The sequence below is a fragment of the Triturus cristatus genome, chromosome 9 (assembly GCF_964204655.1).
Source record: "Triturus cristatus chromosome 9, aTriCri1.1, whole genome shotgun sequence".
NCBI lineage: Eukaryota > Metazoa > Chordata > Amphibia > Caudata > Salamandridae > Triturus > Triturus cristatus.
This window is the reverse complement of record NC_140592.1, coordinates 1,085,547,224-1,085,556,326: the sequence shown is the minus strand read 5'-3', so window position 1 is coordinate 1,085,556,326 and position 9,103 is coordinate 1,085,547,224. Positions and strand designations below refer to the sequence as shown.

Here is a 9,103-nt window from a genome sequence, read left to right as displayed (position 1 = left end):
GTGTGATGGCTTCAATAGGGAAACATGGAACACAAGATGGATCCGGAAATGGGCTGGCAACAGTAGTTTCACCACCACAGGGTTGATGTGTCTAACCACCCGGTAGGGACCAATATATTTTGGGTTAAATACACTGTACCTCCGAAAGCAGATGTATTTGGTTGATAGCCACACCCTATCCCCCTTATTGTATCGCGGACTCGTTCTTCTGTGTTTGTCGGCTTGTGCCTTATACACCCTCTTTGCTTTCAGCAAATTGGAACGAGTCGCGAGAAGTATCTTGTGGATGCGGGATAGTCTCACCCCTACTTCGGGTATTTTGTGCCTCTTGCTGGGGAGTAAGAAGGGGTGGAATCTAGGATGAAAGCCATAGTTGCTGAGGAAAGGAGAGTGTTTTGGGGAGGAATATGTGGTGCTGTTATATGCTATTTCTGCCGCCCATAACCACTCCACCCAGGCTTCTGTGTTGTTTTGTACATAACATCTCAGGTATTGTTTGAGGGTTTGATTAAGCCTTTCCGTCTGCCCGTCTGTCTGAGGGTGGTAGCTGGTGGAAAGGGAGGAGGATATGTGTAGTTCGGAACACCAGGTTTTCCAAAAAAGGGCGGTGAACTGGGCCCCCCTGTCTGACACTATAACCTTGGGAAGGCCGTGTAATCTGACTATGTGTGTCAGCAAGATGCGGGCCAATTGTCCAGCAGAGGGTACTTGCTTGCAAGCGATAAAGTGTCCCATCTTGGTAAGGGAATCCACGACCACGACAATCGCGGTGTTGCCTTGGTCCCGTGGTAACCCGACGATAAAATCAACAGAGAAACAGTCCCATGGTACTTCGGGCGTAGGCAATGGCTGTAACAACCCTTGAGGTCGTTGGTGATTCGTTTTCATCTGAGCGCAGATGATGCATTCTCGGACCCACTGCAGGATATCGGGACGGACGGTGGGCCACCAGCAGTGTCTCAATACCTTCTCCAAGGTTTTGCGTCCACCGGCGTGTCCTGCGCAAGGAAAGCTATGGCACCAAGAGAACACCAGCTTCCGGAGTTGTAGGGAAGGAATCAGTAGCTGTGCACCTTTCATGGGGAGTCCTTGTTTCATACGCCATTCGGGATGATACTTAAGCCAAGTTCTCCAGAGGGAGGTCTGTATTCCTTTGCGTATTTTCTGCAGGAAACTGTCCGTCTGTACCACGCAGAGCACCTGGCTAGATTCGATGATGGGTTTCTCAGGAAGCGAAGCGGGGAGCTCTTGTGTTTCTTGTCTTGATAAGGCATCTGCCTTTTTATTATCCGCGCCTGGCCGAAAGGTGACAATGAAGTGGAACTCAGCAAAAAACAAGGACCACCGGAGTTGACGAGGTGTGAAATGCCGCACAGCTCTCATGTATTGAAGGTTCCTGTGGTTAGAATACACCGTCACCTGGTGGACCGCCCCCATCAACCAGTGCCTCCATTCCAAAAAGGCATCTCGTATCGCCAGTAGTTCCTTTTCGGCAATGGTGTAGTTTTGTTCAGCTGTGTTTAGTTTTCGGGACATGTAGGCTATTGGATGTAGGTACCCGGTGGTTTCGTGCCTTTGTGACAATACTGCTCCCACAGCAACGTCAGAGGCGTCTGCTTCCACTATGAACGGCAACCGGGGATTGGCGTGGATCAGTACAGGTGCCGACGAAAATGCTTCTTTTAAGCGATCAAACGCTTCTTGCGTTTTCGAGGTCCAGAGAAACGGGGTGTTCTTCCGTGTTAAGCGGGTCAAAGGTGCCACAAGGTCGGAGAAATGATGTATGAACCTCCTATAGAAGTTGGCAAAACCCAACAGGCTTTGTATTTTCTTGACGGTTGCAGGACGAGGCCATTCGATGATCGCTCGAATCTTCCTTTCCGCCATAAGTTGTCCAGAGGGCGAAAGCATGACCCCTAAGAATTCAACCGAGGTGATGTGGAATTCACACTTGGTGATTTTAAAGAACAACGAATGGTGTTGGAGAGCCTGTAGCACCTGCCTTACATGGACAATGTGTTCTTCCTCCGTAGATGAATATATCAAAATGTCGTCTATATATACTACGACAAAACGATCTAGAAATTCCCTGAGAACTTCGTTGAGGAAGAACTGGAACGCCGCCAGGGCATTGCAGAGACCGAAGGGCATCACAAGATATTCGAAAAGGCCATACCGCATTTTAAAGGCGGTTTTCCATTCGTCTCCATGGCGCATTCTTACGAGGTGATATGCCCCTCTGAGATCCAACTTCGTGTAGATGCCGGCAGCTCTCACCTGCTCCAACAACACGGGAATCAACGGGAGCGGGTAACGATTTTTTACAGTGATCGCGTTCAAGGCTCGATAATCAATATAACAACGCAGATCACCGTTGGCCTTGGGAATGAAAAAAAGAGGTGATGCAGCCGGGGACCTGGAGGGGCGTATGAAACCCAGGGCCAGGTGGGTGTCTAGATAACTGCGGAGGTATGCATTTTCGGGCAGTGTAAGAGCGTACAACCGCCCGCTAGGAACCACCGCTCCGGGGACCAGGTCGATCCGGCAATCATATCGCTGAACACACCGCAGTATTGTTCGTAGCATGCCGGTAACTCCACGTTCTTTTCCGCAGCCGTAGCAATATGATGTTGTGCAGCTAGAGTTTCAGAGGGTCTTTGTAAGGGGTGATGGCAATGGCCCTGACAGTAGGGAGAATTGAGATACAAAGACTTCGTGGACCAATTTATGGTCGGTTCGTGCTTCTGTAACCAGGGGAGGCCCAGGATGACCCCGTATTGTGGAGCCTGAATAACTTTAAACGAGAGCCAATCGTGATGGGATCCCTCCACCGTAACCACATACTCAGTTGTGCTGTATCGGATGGGTCCTGCATCGAGCTCCTTGCCATCCACTGCATATACCGGTTCGGGTTCGGGTTTGCCCACCAGGCATAACCCTAATCGGTGTGCTTCGTCTCGGTCCATAAAACATCCTGTGGCGCCGGAGTCCACCATGGCCTTGGTTTCCCTCTGTTCTTGATTGAAACACACGCTTATGGACAAAAAAAAATGTTCGGCTTCAGATATGGCGAAGACGTTTACTGAAGGGATAAAACACGAGCTTGAGGCTATCCCTTCTAGTTTCCTCAAGCGTTGTGGTTTTCCGTCCCCTGTTCCGCTGTGGCTGCTGCTACTTGACTGACCCGTGGGCGGTTGTACTTGGGTTTCACAGGGCAGTCGCAAAGGAAGTGCCCCTTTTTCCCGCAATATAAGCACAACCCTTGCTTGCGTCGGTAATCCCTCTCGCTCAGCGTTAAAGACGCCCTTACTGCCCCGATCTCCATAGGTTTGGCTTTTCCAGGGGCCTTTTCCAGGGTGAATCCTCACTCCGTTAGGGGTCTTTCTCTTCTTCCGTGATCTCCCTTTCTTTCCCTTAGTCGATGGTCTAAACGCAAGGTGAGTTCCACTAACGCAGCACAGGTACTGGGTTGTGGATCGATTTGAGCGAGGACGTCTTTTAATTCGTCGGTGAGACCTTGATAAAAGATAGCTGACTGTTTGGCTTCGGGCCAGTCCGTTTCTGCTACCAGCCTACGGAAATTGTTCAGGTAGGTAACCAGATCCGAGGAGCCTTGTCGTAACTCTAGCCTTGTCGTAACTCTAGAAGGTCTCTGTCCGCGGAGAAGGTCTCTGCTCTTCTATCGAATGTCTTCGCGAACTGGACCCTGAATTCTTCCCAGTCATAAAGCAAGGGGTCGTCCCTACAGACTATGGGAACAGCCACCCGCGCCTGGTTGGAAGTGAACATTTTTGGTTTACATGTGAAATGCAAAAGTACTTGAGTCATAAAGACTTGTACCTTTTTTATGTCCCCATGAAACCGCTCTGGGGGGGCTAAAGGTATTTGCGATGGTACTTCCACAACCACCGGTGTCGGGTGTGTGGTCCCGGCATCAAATGGATTCCTCTGCATTCTATCTAGTCTATGCTGCAACGCAGCCGTTTCTTGACGTGAGGCCGCGAGCTCGGTTTGGACTAACACAAGAGCAGCCATCACGTCTTCTAGTGTGGCCATTTCTAGCTTTGACACCACCAGGAGGATATGCTATACGTGGGCCAATGATTCTGTCAGGCTCTTCCTTCCGGAATCCTTGGGATGGTGTTGATGCTCTATGGGGGCCCACCTCTCGATAACACCAAGTCCGGACTGGAATACTCACGGACTGTTGGAGTGATCAAGCGGGGGGAAGGAAAGGGTAGGGACAGCAGGGAGGGAGACCTGAAAAGACACGGAACAAGAACACTATCAGTAGGCGTTTTGCAACCACCCAACCCTGCTGTAACCAACTTATAGTGACACCCTCCAAACAACGTATCTCCCCCCGTACCTGTAAAGGAAAATAACCCGTGCCTTGACAATCAGAAGAGCAGAGCGTATGATATTCGTTTGCCTGACGCTATGGAAGACAAAGAGGTACTTTTATGTTGAGGAAAGACAGTCGGTTCTGTAACCCCCCAACCCCTCAATGTATCGCTCTCTGCAGAGACTGTATACCACACATACCACAGCAGGTGCAAGTATGACGTTAAACGAATAGGGAGAACCTCTCCTGAAGCTCGCTCCCTCTTCTGGATAAGGGAAAGAAAAAGGTAACAAGCACAGAACAACCACTTTTGCTGCTTATCCTGCCTGTAAGTAATAATGTCACAGTCTTTGGAAATCAAAATGAACAGCCGTGAACACTGATGCTCCTCAATGCCCTTAGGCTCACCACACGCACATTTGGGTCGATAGTTTAACCCCCCGTGCCCTCCAGGGAAATCAGGCCGAGAGTCACGGAGGGGCAACCAGGCAGGCGTCCGCCTCTCCACACTAACACTTAATGCGAGTAAACAAACAAGCGTGTAATGTCTTGCTCAATTCGCCTGCTGACGGTCGCGCTGCACACGTTGTTGTACCTCTCAAAGGTTCATTAGGGAATCACACAATGTCACTGGTTTTCTCGTCTCACATACACCCAACTGTTTGGAAACCCAGTTCCCTCTAAACGAGCCCTGCTCCTGGCTCTCCGTCAGGTGTATGCGCATTAGGATACGGAAGCGGAGCCCCACCTCTCGTTTTCTCGCGGGTCTGGATAAACAACCTTGAATCCCTGAAACGTGCCACAACGGCACTCTTACCGCCTCAAATACCGGGATCTCTGGAAACACTGGAATCATTGACGACAGCTAACGACTGCAGTCTCCGGATTCATTGGCAGCGCCCTCTTCCCAGGCCGCTGCCTTTACGCGTCTTCCGACGTCGTCTCACGGTCACGTGAGGCGTGACTCGCGGAGGACGCCGGGAATTGTAGTTTTGCTCTGTTTACTTCTGGGTTCGCGCTAGCGTTGCTGCCAGCGCGCAACCGGGAAGAAGTCTTGACAGTTGAATCCTCCGGGCGGACTGCATGGACCCCACCCATTTACCTCTCGACGGTTTCACACCCTCTTGAACTCTCTCTTCAAAGTTCTTTTCAACTTTCCCTTACAGTACTTGTTGGCAATCGGTCTCGCGCCCGTATTTAGCCTTAGATGAAGTTTACCACCCGCTTTGGGCTGCATTCCCAAGCAACCCTACTCTTAGAAGACCCGATGCCGGCGCACCAGGGCTGCTACCGGTCTAATATCGTTTGCTGGGTGGGCCTTGATCAGAAGGACTTGGGCCCCTGAGCGACGCCGGGGAGTCGGTCTTCTGTACCCCACATTTCCCGCGCCTCGCCTCTGGGCGGGGATTTGGTGCTGGGCTCTTCCCTCTTCACTCAACATTACTGGGGGAATCCTGGCTAGTTTCTTTTCCTCCCTTAGTAATATGCTTAAATTCTGTGGTTTGTCACGTCTGATCTGAGCTCGTAGTCAGAAGAAAAACGCCGAACTGTCGGGAGGAGCCGCCGGGGGAGGCCAGGTGTCCCGGCAGCGTACGCGCCCCATTACCCCGGATCGGATCTGGAGGTGGTTAGCCCTTCTCGGGAATCCAGCCACAGAGGTGGGCGCCCGAGGCAGCCGGTGGGACACCACAGACAGCCACGCACGACATGCAGCCAGGCACCCCGGGACGTGCCCGGGGCGGACCAGTCACCAGACCCCATCTCGGGGGCCAGGTGTGCCAGCGGCGTACCTCCACGGCAGGACCCGGCAAGGGACCCTGCCACGGGCGAATGGGGGTCTGACCTTGTGGGGGGACAAAGGGAAGCGGAGCTAACCCTGCGACGGCTCCAGCCACGTCCCAGGGAAGCCCCGGGGCGATTGACGATCGAGCGACCCTCAGACAGGAATAGCCCCGGGAGGAACCCGGGCCACAAGGTGCGTTCGAAGTGTCGATGATCAATGTGTCCTGCAATTCACACTAATTCTCAGAGCTAGCTGCATTCTTCATCGACGCGCCAGCCGAGTGATCCACCGCCAAGAGTCACAGGCAACCTTTCGCCCACCTGCGAGCGCAGGAGAGGCCGGAGGAAGGCGACGCCATCGGTCCACCGCCCGCGCGGTGAGACGGCCCGGGTGCCCCGTTCAAGGCTTCCCATCTGGGAGTCAGACTGCATCATTTGGAGAAAAAAACTTTATCAGGTGCTCGGCAAGGGAGTCCCCCCAACCATCCGCCGGCGAGGAAGGGGGCTCCCACTGCAACAGGAGCAGGCAGCCCCGCACCCGCCGGTCCCTCCCGGAGTAACCTGGGAGGGACCGTGCGAGTCTTCAAACCCCTCGGCCCGGCCGCACGGGACCGGGTCGAACCGGGAACCTAGCAACGAGGGAGGGTAGACCCACCTGCAAGTCAGCCGTCCATCGCCAGGCAGTCCCGAGCCATGCCGGCAGGCTGGTGAAAAGTCCACCTCACCCTCGCCGGTAGGGAAGAGCTAGGTGGCTCCCCATCCCGCACGCCTCCCACCGAGAGGAGCCGGGGTCCCCTCACAGGCCCTCGGCCCCTTCTCTTCCAGGTAGCCCTATCGCACGAGAAGGGCCGCTCCTCAGTCACCCGGAACCCGGCTGGGCCGGGACTCGGGCGTGGGAGGGCCCAGCCAGCGGCAGGGCTTTTTGAGGGTGGGGCGGTACCAGCCCTGGGATGCACTGCCATTCGGTTTCCCCCTAACTGCGGGGGTCATGCCGGGTGAGCTTGGGTTCCATCTCGGGAGGGTTTACCCCTGAGCCCCTCCCAGGAAAGGGACAGGAGTCGGGGCCACCGCCGTCCCCGGTCCCTCCTGCATCTGTCAGGCCCTCCCCAGGGAAAGAGGCCCGCCGAAGTCCCGGTCCTCACCTAGGCGCTCCATGCAGCCGCTGACCGCTCTGCCGGCCGGGGCATGCCAGGGCAGGGCCGGGCCCTGTGCTTATGGTGTGTGCTTGCAGGAGGTGGGCCGAGGGCTTCGGTCTGGTTCCATCGGTCGCCCGGGCAGCTCCACCGTTAATGATCCTTTCGCAGGTTCACCTATGTAAACCTAGTTATGACTTTTACTTCCTCTAAATAGTCAAGTTTGATCGTCTTCTTGGCGCTCCGCCAGGGCCGTTGCCGACCCCGGTGGGCCGATCCGAGGACCTCACTAAACCATCCAATCTGTAGTATCGACGGGCGGTGTGTACAAAGGGCAGGAACTTAATCAACGCAAGCTTATGACCAGCACTTACTGGGAATTCCTCGTTCATGGAAAATAATTGCAATCCCTATCACAAACGGGATTCAGTGGGTTACCCTCACCTGTAGGCGAAGGGTAGACACACGCTGATCCGTTCAGTGTAGCGCACGTGCATCTCTGGACATCTAAGGGCATCACAGACCTGTTATTGCTAGATCTCTTGTGGCTGAATGCAACTTGTCCCTCTAAGAAGTTGGACGCGACCGCTGGGGGTCACGTAACTAGTTAGCATGTATATGTCTTGTTCATTATTGGAATTAACCAGACAAATCGCTCCACCAACTAAGAACGGCCATGCACCACCACCCACAGAATTGAGAAAGAGCTATCAATCTGTCAATCTTTCCGTGTCCGGGCCTGGTGAGGTTTCCCGTGTTGAGTCAAATTAAGCCGCAGGCTCCACTCCTGGTGGTGCCCTTCCGTCAATTCCTTTAAGTTTCAGGTTTGCAACAATACTCCCCCCGGAACTCAAAGACTTTGGTTTCCCGGAAGCTGCTCGGCGGGTCATGGGAATAACGCCGCCGGATCGCTAGTCGGCATCGTTTATGGTCGGAACTACGACGGTATCCCATGCAGCAGGCCCAAGGCTGGGGCGGCATCCTGGCCCGTCCAGCTGCCAGCTGAGGACTGCTAGGCCAAGAGTGGTCCCAGAGTATGGGACCTACAAACCTGCTGGGCAGCAGCATCCTAGGGCCTGGCACCACCCAACCCCTTCCGCTCGGGTCAGACCACTGGGGGGCACGAGCTGCCAGGGCCGCACGGCCTTCGCTCTGCTGGGTTGGGTGAAGGGCCTCCTGCCAGGCAGCAGGCCCTCCAGTCGGATGGCCCATGCGGGGAGGAAGCTCCTTGCTTGAAATAACTGCCGAGGCTGGCCAAGCAGTCCATCCCTAAATGGACCGAGAGTGCCCAATCGATAGGAGTACGGCAAGGGGATCCCCTGGCAGGCCACCCTGCGCGGGCGGATGGCGGCTTCACAACCCTGCCTGCTCCCGGGGCGAGCAGGCTCAAAGGAAAAGCCCATCAGGAAGGGGCTGAGAGGCAGGTGCAGACCTAGGCCCCTGAGGGGCCCCAGCGGGCGGGCCACATGTGCTGCCTTCCCCTGTCTCAGAATCGCCGGACCTCACTGAGGTCTGACTGGGCAAACTCGCAGTAAAAGGAACATCGGGAAGGGGCTAAGAGGCAGGTGCGTTCGCGGGTCCCTGGGGGCCCTGGAGGGCAGGCCTTCTCCTTTTTCGGAATCGCCGGACCTCACGAGGTGACAGAGGGGACCCAAGGCGCGAATGTACCCGACCTCCTGGAGCCCTCACTGGGATCGGGGAGGCTACCTTCTCCATGGCCCTCAGGATCCCGGCCAAAGCTCCTGAACCCAACCCAGCATGGGGAGGCTCCCCAGGCACAACAGAACCCTGTCCCAGGCCTTTAGCAGAGCGGCAGGCCGGGGGCCGGGGTCCAGGGCCAGAG

General features: G+C 55.0%; 1 non-coding gene and 1 pseudogene across 1 annotated transcript; both read right to left on the bottom strand.

Moving 5' to 3' along the window:
* Window positions 1-6,275: 6,275 nt before the first annotated feature.
* LOC146799401 (5.8S ribosomal RNA) lies at window positions 6,276-6,428 on the bottom strand. The gene has a single exon (XR_014969321.1). It is a non-coding gene; the product is annotated as a 5.8S ribosomal RNA (ribosomal RNA).
* A 994-nt stretch (window positions 6,429-7,422) lies between these two features.
* Window positions 7,423-8,104, bottom strand: LOC146799400 (18S ribosomal RNA; annotated as a pseudogene; the record flags this gene model as incomplete).
* Between the last annotated feature and the right edge of the window lie 999 nt (window positions 8,105-9,103).